We start from the raw sequence: 11,802 nt of genomic DNA, 5'->3' as shown, positions 1-11,802 counted from the left end.
GGTCTTCGTTCATAACGATCATCTCTACCCCTCCTCTCTCTTGGTGGTGATTCTTCTCTTTTGCTCCTTCTTCTTGGAGAATCTTCTCTTCTTTTGTAGGGTGCCGTACACTTATTGGAGTAGTGTCCGGGTCTCCCACAATTGTAGCAATTGCGCTCTCGACTAGAAGATCTCTTGTCATTGTAAGACCTTGACTTGGAGCTTCTTTCTTTGCTTCTACTTTTGTAGAATTTGTTGAAGTTCTTCACCATTAAGCTCAATTCTTCATTGAAGGTTGGTTTCTCACTTGATGATGTGGGGGCTTCACTTGAGGCTTTGTAAGCACCACTTGACTTGTTGTGAAGTTCCTCCTTATCCTTGAGTGACATCTCATGAGCTACGATCCTTCCAATGACTTCTGTTGGCTTGAGATCTTTATAGTCTGGCATCATTTGGATCAATGTGCACACGGTGTCATACTTTCCATCCAATTCTCTTAGGATTTTCTTGATGATGAATTTGTCGGTCATCTCTTCACTCCCTAAGCCGACAATCTCATTTGTGATAAGAGCAAGCCTAGAGTACATTTCAGCGACACCTTCACCATCCTTCATTTTGAACTTGTCAAGCTGACTTTGGAGCACATCCAACTTGGATTCCTTGACAGACTCGGTACCTTCATGCATATCAATCAAAGTATCCCAAATTTCCTTTGCATTCTCAAGACGGCTGATTTTGTTGTATTATTCGGGGCACAATCCGTTGAAGATGATGTCACATGCTTGAGCGTTGTATTGCAGCATCTTCAATTATTCCGCATTAGCTTCACGGTTTGGTTCTCTCCCATCAAAGAATTCACCTTGCAAGCCAATACAAATAATTGCCCAAACGGCGGGGTTATGTCCAAGAATATGCATTTTCATCTTATGCTTCCAACTAGCAAAATTAGTACCATCAAAGTAAGGACCTCTACGATGATAATTTCCCTCGCTAGACGTCATACTCTCCTAGGTTGTGAAACCAAGGCTATGACCACCAAAAGCTATGGAAATCAAAGCAAATGGAGACCAAGGCTCTGATACCACTTGTAGGACCTTGAAGTATGTCTAGAGGGGGGGTGATTAGACTACTTGACCAATAAAAACTTAACCTTTTCCCAATTTTAGAGTTTGGCAGATTTTAGCTACTTTAGGACAAGTCAAGCAATCATCACACAATTCAAGCAAGCATGCAAAGAGTGTATAGGCAGCGGAAATTAAAGCATGCAACTTGCAAGAAAGTAAAGGGAAGGGTTTGGAGGATTCAAACGCAATTGGAGACACGTATGTTTTTGGCGTGGTTCCGGTAGGTGGTGCTATCGTACATCCACGTTGATGGAGACTTCAACCCGCGAAGGGTAACGAATGTGCGAGTCCATGGAGGGCTCCACCCACGAAGGGTCCATGAAGAAGCAACCTTGTCTATCCCACCATGGCCGTCGCCCACGAAGGACTTGCCTCACTAGCGGTAGATCCTTCACGAAGTAGGCGATCTCCTTGCCCTTACAAACTCCTTGGTTCAACTCCACAATCTTGTCAGAGGCTCCCAAGTGACACCTAACAAATGGTGCGTTGATGATGAACTCCTTGCTCTTGTGCTTCAAATGATAGTCTCCCCAACACTCAACTCTCTCTCATAGATTTTGGATCTGGTGGAAAGAAGATTTGAGTGGAAAGCAACTTGGGGAAGGCTAGAGATCAAGATTCATATGGTAGGAATGGAATATCTTGGCCTCAACACATGAGTAGGTGGTTCTCTCTCAGAAATGGTAAGTTGGAAGTGTAGGTTCGTTCTGATGGCTCTCTTCACGAATGAAGAGGAGGTGGAGGGGTATATATAGCCTCCACACAAAATCTAACCGTTACACACAATTTACCAAACTCGGTGGGACCGAATCGTTAAACTCGGTCGGACCGATTTAGTAAACCTAGTGACCGTTAGTGATTTTCGGTAGGACCGACATGCAACTAGGTAGAACCGATATGGTTAGGGTTAGGGCATAACGTAATCTCGGTGAGACCGATTACACAAACTCGGTGAGACCAATTTGGTAATAAGCTTTCCAGAGAGTTGGTCAGGTAAACTCGGTGGGACCGATTTGCTCTTTTCGGTGAGACCGAAATGTTACAAAAAGGAAACAAAGAGTTTACAGTGCAATCTCGGTGGGACCGATCGCTCACTTTGATTAGACCGAAACGTTACGAAGGGAAACAGGGAGATTGCAATCCCATCTCGGTGAGACAGAGATCCCTATCGGTAAAACCGATTTGCTTAGGGTTTGTGGCAGTGGCTATGACTTTTGAAATCGGTGGCGCTGGATAGGAAGAATTGGTGTGACCGATTTTGGCTTTGGGTTTATGTCATTTGTGGATGTGGGAAAGTAGTTGAGGGTTTTGAAGCATATCACTAAGCACATGAAGCAAGAGGCTCATTAAGCAACACCTCATCCCTCCTTGATAGTATTGGTTTTTCCTATAGACTCAATGTGATCTTGGATAACTAAAATGTAAAATAAAGAGTCTTGAGCTTTTGAGCTTGAGCCAATCCTTTGTCCTTAGTAATTTGAGGGATCCACTTTCATCATCCATGCCATGCCATTCATTGAGCTTTCCTGAAATAATAGTCTTGGAATAGCATTAGCTCAATGAGCTATATGTTGTTATGAATTACCAAAACCACCTAGGGATAGTTGCACTTTCACTAAGTGAAAACATCCTACTCGGTTTCGTTTCTGTGCACTGTCGCCACCGCATGGCAAAGATGCATGCATTGCATTTGTGCCATGAAAGAGATCTCTATTTGGCAGTCCTCCATCCATCTGTCCTTGAGAAGTGCCTACTGCACCGTTCTAGTATTGATCACCCTCGTGTGAACCGTCGCAAGCAGGAGTGGAGCTATGTTAGCCACTGCATATCCGTGAATCCACCGGTCCCGCCAGAACAACACCTTGTCACCCACGCCAACTATTATGTGAACCAGACTGTCAAACACCTCCCTTGCTAACCTGTCTTCGATCATCGGTAGTTCCTGCCATGACCTCGCTGGTTCCGTGCGCTTTAGCCATTCCTATCGGACCCTTAGCGCCAGGGATTGATACTACAAGTTCTTCACACCAAGCCCTCCGTAGCACTTAGGTCGGAAGATTTTGTCCCACGCGACGAGGCATTGCCCACCGTTCACCTTGTCCGCCAGCCCAAAAGAACGACGTCATCCACTTGTTGATCTCCTCAAACACATAGGCAGGGGCATCTGCAATCATTAGGTGATGGACCGGCCTGGCGGTGATGATAGATTGCACCAGAATCGAGTAGAACGCCATCATTGGCCATTAATCCACAAGCTACCGTACACTCCTTCCCCCATGGCACTATCGGTCATCGATCCGGTCGGTACTATAGTTGCACACAAGCGATGGCTCGCTAATGGCATAGTACCCTTACATCGACGTCGTGCAACTTTTATTTGCGTGTCCTTCTCGACGCACCAACCCAACCGGCCTGGCAGAAACAGAAAACCACATTAACTGACACGTAGGTACGATGGCAGCACCGCAACGCAAGCATAGCATGGAACTCGTGATGAAACTGAAGATGCATGCATTTTTGTCTTTCGTCCGGGATTTGATTGCACCGATGAAACTGGTCGACATAAGCCTCTGCATATGCATGAATGTCGTACGCACACCGTAACAAAAATGCAGAACATGTGCGAGCTAGGTAACAATAGTGCTGCTGCTGGAAGGCTTCAAAAAAGGTGCTTGTGGCCGGTCTTAATTGCGACTCATTTTTTGTACTACTGTGCGTGGAGAGAGTCGAGAACCAGATGATTGCAGAATCGACCACATTTAACACAGACGGCGTTGCATATGGTGCCGTACGGCCAACTCATCAAATGGAGCATCCCTTTTCCTGTCCTTTTTTATCAACTGTATCTGTCGGTCTAGGGCTCTCGTGCGACAACATCTCTCTACACAGAAACCTCCTTTTCCCTTGAAGTACAAGGAACAGGTGCTTTGTGCTTTCTTCGGCGTGCACTGCAGTACCCCTGGGCCCTCGCCGGCGACATTGTTGTCGCGTGAAAGGTCCGATTAGTTAGTTGGTTTTCGTGAAGCAGAACGACGGCAATAGCAGGCGACGGCAAATTACCAGCTGATCGGCATGATTTACGCGGTAATCAATCGTTGGCCATAAGGTCCATACGAATTGACCTTTACCACTGATCGACGGCACAAGCTGGTAGTGCCAAGTGATGACAGCGCGCGCGTTAATTTCTGCTCTCTGCTTCCCCAACGTCGACAGTGCAGTTCCACCCGTCGCCGGCCGGCCGGGTCCGGCCAGCCGCTGTCCACCATTCAGAAAGACAGACGGACAGGCAGACAGAGAGCAGCGACCTGATTTTTCACCACATTTGCTTCGCTTCGATTTGATTAGCCCCGGTACGTATTTTCTTCATCCGAAATTACTTGTCACAGTAATGGATAAAAATGGATCTATTTAGAATTAAAATATGTCTAGATACATTCATTTCTTTGATAAGTATTTCAAGACGAGAGAGTACTTATTATATTACACACAACCGATCGATGTCCTTCTCGAAGCACCAACTGGCCTGGCGAAAACAGAAAACGGATGGACCTCGTGATGAAACTGAAATCTGAAGATGCAGGCATGTTTGTTTTTCGTTATGGGTTTGATTGCATGGTTGAAACTACTGAAATCAACACAGCCCGATGAACATACATGTATGCGTATCATACGACCACCGTAGCAAAGTTACACAACATGTGCGAGTGGTGTTTCTGTTGCTGGACGGCGGGCAGTGATCTTAACTTGCATTCTCTTTTTTTTTTCCCGAAAAGAACTTGGACTCGTTTTTGGTATATGTGCGTGGATCAAGCTGGACACTTGGGATCCGGGTGATTGGAGAATCGACCACATTTCACGCAAACGGTGTTACATGGTGCCGTAGAGGAGACTCATCTCTGTTTTCTCTTCCAACTGTATCTGTCGGTCTTGGGCTCTCGTGCAACACCTCTGGATACAAAAACCTCTATTTCCCTTCAACTACAAAGATCGGGTGCTTTGTGCTTTATTCGGTCCGCACCGCAGCTACACCCTGGGCCCTCACCCGCGATCTTGCTGTACTAATTAATTGTCACGTATCAAAGTAAGCGTAATGTAATCTTCACTTTTCAGCAGTAACATTCAGACGCAAACTTGACACGACTGGTTAGATTGTGAGAATCTTTGAGGTGGAATCAGTCAATTGGTTAAAATCCTAAACTTAGGATGACTGCTTGCATAATTTCTGAGTTTATTTCTGGCACTTCAACACTATATGTTTAGTGATATGACGTATCAGCAACGATTTCGTCAATTTCAATATCTGCCCGTTCGACCTCTCAACGGTGCTCATAACAGGGCATGCATATACACATTTATTATAGGGTTGCGTGCACATACACATTATGAGTATCTATGTTTATATTGTGTTTCTAGGGGGAAAACAACTGTGCTTTTGATTTCGTCCCTTGGTGTATTTTTCCCTCAGAGCTAGCCGGCTAGCATGTGATGGCAAAATTACCTGTTGGTCAACACGATTTACGTGGTAATTGTTGATCATAAATGTTCGGATAGAAACCAGCCAACCTTGGGGTAGGGGGTCCCGAGCTGTGGATCTCGGATAGATGGTAGCAGGAACGAGGGAGACAATATTTACCCAGGTTCGTGCCCTCTCGATGGAGGTAAAACCCTATGTCCTGCTCTTGTTTATATTGATGGAGATGTATCAAGTACAAGCTTGATCTACCTCGAGATCGTAAGATGTGTTCTAACCCTAGTGCTAGGTGAATGAAATTGTGTTCAAGCCCCCTCTATGGGCTAAACCCCTTGGCTTATATACACGCCAGGTGGGGGATCCAGGGTTACATGGTCGGTATCTATGCGTGGAGGCGGCAGGAGAGAAGTCTTAGAGTATACGTCAAGTCTTCGGCAGGTGTAGTCTTGATCATGCCTGCAGTGTGCGGCTTCCAGTGTCAACCTCGAGGGGAGTGAGGGCGCACCCGCCCGGACCGAGGACCATGGGCCGACTAGGTTGGTACCCCCTAGTTCGGGACACCGTCAGTAGCCCCCGAACTGGTCTTCTGTTCCGAGGACGATCTACTTGATGAAAATAACCTCCGATCCGAAGTCCTTGGCTTGACAGAGGAGTTCTCCTTTGCGATGCAAGATTCCCGAACCTCCCTTCGAAGGAGTGGTGTATTGCAAACATGACTTAGCCGAGCTCACGCCTCGCCCGAAGTCACAGATTTACTTAGCTTTGAGGTCTAACCACCTAGGCGTGAACAGTGCTTTATAGCCTGAAAATGTCAATGAAGCGGCGTTACCCATGACGGGTCAGGCAATTTCTGCTTACCCAGATAGTGGCTCGAGGCAATCTTTTTACTAGCGCGTCCTATCGAAGTAGAGATCGTGCCCATTTTCTTTGGGATATCAGTAAGATTTTGTTTTCTCCCATACGCATAATAGCATCATTTGTGGGGGAGTGGCAATTTTGCCGACGTAGCAGGGGGACTCTTGGCCTTTCAGCAGCCTATAAGAGTAAAAATATAGCGCTGGTAATAAGCACGCTCTCATTTCCCTCGCCTGCTGTCTTCTCGAGCTCCAGCGCCCAGATCCAATCTTGCCTTCCTCCTTCGCAGCGCACCCTAGCACCTCCTTCTAGCAATGGCCGATGCCACCCTCAAGGGGCACTGGGCTGGTTCCTCTGTGACATAGGGCACCATCCTGGAGTTGCGCAGTTCGGGATACATCCCTGCCAATCTCGCCACCCGAGCACCGAGCCTCAACAAGAAGGTGCCGCTCCAGACCAAGGGGAGAGGGTGGTATTCGTTCCTCACTTCGTCAAAGGTCTAGGCTTCCCGTTGCACCCCTTTGTGCGCGGGATAATGTTCTACTACGGGTAGGATTTTCGTCATCTAGCCCTGAACTCCATCCTCCACTTTGCCTCCTTCATAGTGGTCTGCGATGCCTTCCTCCATGTCAAGCCACACTTCGTCCTATGGCTGAAGAGCTTCGGCATCAAGCCGAAGTCTAGTGGCTCCAATTTGGCAGGGTATGGGGGGCCATGATCAGCAAGAACCAGAAGGTCAGCTGGTTCAAAGGCACTTTCATAGAGACCGTAAAAGAGTGGCAGCACGAGCGGTTTTACATCACCGAGCCACTCGTCGCGGGCTAGGCCGAGGTCCCAACGTTCTTGGCCGGACCTCCAAAGAAGCTTGTGTCCTGGAAGAAAGAAGGGCATCGATTGGGGGAAGCCACTGGAGGCGGAGGTGCTGGTCAAGAGGATCCAATGGTGGTCTGATCAGAAACACCTCCAGCTAGCGGACGTGGTGAACGTCATGCTCCACCATCGCATCCGCCCGCTCCAACTCCGGGCCACCCTGATGTGGGAGCAGAAGTCCGAGGATGTAGGGCCCGTCCTCAACTTCTTCCGCTCCACCTTGGCAGGTATGTGGACACGGCTATTTAAGCTGTCTGAGGATGACTTTCCTTCGGAAGGGAGTGACCTCAGCTTCGAAGCCCGCTACGACGCCCCACTGGTAATATTTTGACACACAATTTCATATGCCGCACTTTATTTGAGTACCTTGGGCCTCGACTAGTCAATTAGCCTTATGTTTGCATAAGTGGATGTCTCGGGTAGAGCAGATGTTGTGCCCGACCTCAGTGCCAAAGGGGGAGAGGACCCCTTTGCTAATGACCCTCTTTGTCGAGGAGCTGCATGTGGTGATCTGTCACGCCCAATATGCGACCCTATCCAAAAGGAACTCGAAGGTCCCACCAAGGATAGACCCGCATATTGAAACGCTTTTGCAAGGTGGATATCATTACATCAACATTACATAATAGATGGGGATACATACAAGAGGCATACAATGCCACACGAATACAACATCACAATACATAAGAGCATCATCCGACTACGGATGAAACACAAACAGAAACTCAAACGACATCCACCCTGCTAGCCCAGGCTGCCGACCTGGAACCTATCCCTGATCGAAGAAGCAGAAGAAGAACTCAACGCAAGCAAGCATCGCTCTCGCATCATGATCATCGCACAACTTGTACCTGCAACTGTTTGTTGTAGTAATCTGTGAGTCACGAGGACTCAGCAATCCCATTACCATGGGTATCAAGACTAGCAAAGCTTAAAGGGAAAGGAAGGGGTAAGGTGGTGAGGCTGCAGCAGCGACTAAGCATATATGGTGGCTAACATACGCAAATAAGAGCGAGAAGAGAGCAAAAGGAATGGTCGAAGCTAGCAATGATCAAGAAGTGATCCTGAACTCCTACTTACGTCAAACATAACCCAGAAACCGTGTTCACTTCCCGGACTCCGCCGAAAAGAGACCATCACGGCTACACACACGGTTGATGCGTTTTAATTCGGATCTGGTGTCAAGTTATCTACAACCGGACATTAACAAATTCCCATCTGCCTATAACCGCAGGCACGGCTTTCGAAAGATTATACCCTGCAGGGGTGTCCCAACTTAGCCCATGACAAGCTCTCGCGATCAATGAAGGAATAGACCTTCTCCCAGGAAGACCTGATCAGACTCGGAATCCCGGTTTACAAGACATTTCGACAATGGTAAAACAAGACCAGCAAAGCCGCCCGATGCGCCGACAATCCCGATAGGAGCTGCACATATCTCGTTCTCAGGGCAACACCGGATAAGTCAAGCTACGAGTAAAACCAGCCCTCGAGTTGCCCCGAGGTGGCCCCGCAGGTTGCTCGGTTCGGACCAACACTTAGACAAGCACTGGCCCGGGGGGGCTAAAATAAAGATGACCCTTGGGTTGGCCGACCCAAGGGAAAGGGATAGGTGGTGGTGAGGCAAATGGTAAAACCAAGGTTGGGCCTTGCTGGAGGAGTTTTATTCAAAGCGAACTGTCAAGGGGGTCCCATAAATCACCCGACCGCGTAAGGAAGGCAAAATCCGGGAACATGACACTGGTATGACGGAAACTAGGGCGGCAAGAGTGGAACAAAACACCAGGCAAAAGGCCGAGTCTTCCACCCTTTACCAAGTATATAGATGCATTAATAATATATGAGATATTGTGATATCCCAACCAAAATCCTATTCACCATGGAGAAATCTTCAACTTCACCTGCAACTAGCAACACTATAAGAGGGGCTGAGTAAAGCAGTAACATAGCCAATCAATGGTTTGCATAGGAAAGGTGTCAAAGGTTAGAGGTTCATGGCAATTTGGAATGGCTTGAATAAACAGGTGATAGGTAACGCAGCATAGCGATAGAACGAAACAACTAGCATAGCAATGATAGTAGTGAGATCCAGGGTAACGGTCATCTTGCCTGAAATCCCGCTAGGAAGAAGAGCGAGTCCATGAAGAAGACGAACGGATGAAGCCGAACCAAGCGAACACGAACAAATCCTCACGAACGCAACGAAACAGGAACTTACAAGAAGAAGCACACAACATGGTAAACACACCACACATGAACAAGGCATGATGCACAACAAGCATGATGCATGACAAGGCTACATGAAGCTACTCATGGTAAGAGATGATGCAAACAAGAGCAACACATAAGGCAAGTTTAAATGAGGCCGGGAACAATATATAACAATTCCGGTAAGTCCTCATATGCATATTTCGAAATTGGTCCAGATCTGAATAAACCTTATGTTCAAGTTGTTAAATAGCAAGTTAAGATGCACAAAGATGATCTACACGAGATTCTAGTCAAGTGACATATGAAGTTCATTAGATTCGGAGCTACGGCCTAGAAGATATGAGCAAAACAAGTTAAACATGACAATGATGCAAAATGCACCCAAACATCAAGCAAACACCTCAAAACATGGATGCAACATGATAAAATGGAACTACATGCAATACTAAGCAAGTTTCATATAGAGCACACTCAAAACGGAGCAACGGTTCAACACATGCACACTATACAAGTTTAAAGGGCAAGCTGTCCAAAACAGCGACTAGGCATATTGCAAGCATCAAAACAACATGCTACAACACCCCAACATGAAAACAAAAGGCATGGAAATGATGTACACGTAAAGCATTACAAAACATGAACACTGAGCTATCTCCAGAAATCACTAGAACATACTCAAACACACATGGTAAGATTGCAAGTTATAACAATTTCAGACTTTGCAGAGAATAACAGCACGATGCAATGTTCAGAGCTATCAAACAACATGTTACAGGAACTTATTATGGCAAACAAAGGCATGGCATGAATCTACTAAATGCATAGATCAAAAGTTCCTTACTGACCATAAGCCAAAAAGGAACAGAAAATATGATGACATCCATGTAAACATAGCAAGTATTTATACAGATTCAAACATGGTAGGAACTTAATTCTGAAGGCATGTAGATGAGCTTGTGCAACTCACTACAGGGCATTACATGGCATGGAAAGGCAACCAACAGCAAGAAAGCATGTTTGTGAAGCTAAGCATGGCAAGAGCAAGGTCATAGGGTGCATGGATCACTAGGAAAACACATGGAAACAAGTGAACTTAATGTAAACAGGCTGACAGCAACATTTTCAAGCAACTTTGGAGCAAGATATGAACAAGCTACAGCAACCTATAAATGCAACCAGGGGCACGGATGGATAGAGCATGACATGTAGATCAAAACATGTTTATAGAACATCTCCAGATTATGCATAAAATGATTAGTAGCAATATGTTTATATAGCATCACGAAATAACAGATTTAGCCTAACAAAACAGCAACATCATGAACCCTACTTAACAAGCTCGATTCACTCACCACAAGTCATTGCATGACAAGATAAGCATAGCATCATCAAGAAGACACGTTTTTGTAATAAACCAAGTCAAGAACAAGTCCATACCATGCAAGGATCAACTATAGCAAGCTTGGCCAAAGTGAATAACATGTAAACAATCTGCCAGGAAACATTTTGAAGCAAAGTAGAGAACGAAAATGACATGCTAGGCTACTCCATAATTGCAACAAAGGGCATGAATGGATAGACAAAAACCTATTGTTCAAAACATCCTTACTGAAGTATCTCTAAATATGCATGGAGCTCTCTGTAGCATCAAGTTTACATGGGATCAAAATAACAGCAGAACAGGGACTAAAATCAGCAATATCACGATGCCTAGTTTGCATGCTTGTGCTAGTCACCACATTGATCACAAAAATACATGGTAAGCACCTCTGTAAAGAAGACATAACATAGTTAAAAACACATGAAGACATCAACCTCATAGGATGCACACATCAATCATGGCAAAAATGACAAAAGAGCTCGTTCTGTTAACAGACAGCAGAAAACATTATGAAGCACTCTTACAACAATGATTCAGGCATCCAGATGATCTCAAATGAATATGATGCAATGGAATGAAATGATGTACTCGTTGAGACGAACAATTTGACATATTACACGCACGAAACGGAGCTATGGATGCAGAGATACAGCAGGTCAAACATGACATGATTATGTTAGAAAACATGGACTTAGAAGAATTTCAACCTCGCTGGGAAAAATCAACCGCCGCGGCACGGATTTCGAGGCAGCCCGGATTTCGCCGGAGAACACGCGGGGATGGCGGGGTCGCCGGAGACGGGTGGATCCGGGCCGGATCTCGCCGGATCCGGCCGGAGGGAGGGGCGCGGGCGCAGCGCGGCGGCGCCGGCCGACGAGGAGGACGAGGGGGCGACGGGGCGGCTCGGGGCC

This window comes from Triticum dicoccoides, chromosome 1B (genome assembly GCF_002162155.2).
Source record: "Triticum dicoccoides isolate Atlit2015 ecotype Zavitan chromosome 1B, WEW_v2.0, whole genome shotgun sequence".
NCBI classification, from domain to species: domain Eukaryota; kingdom Viridiplantae; phylum Streptophyta; class Magnoliopsida; order Poales; family Poaceae; genus Triticum; species Triticum dicoccoides.
Note: the sequence above shows the minus strand (reverse complement) of the source record.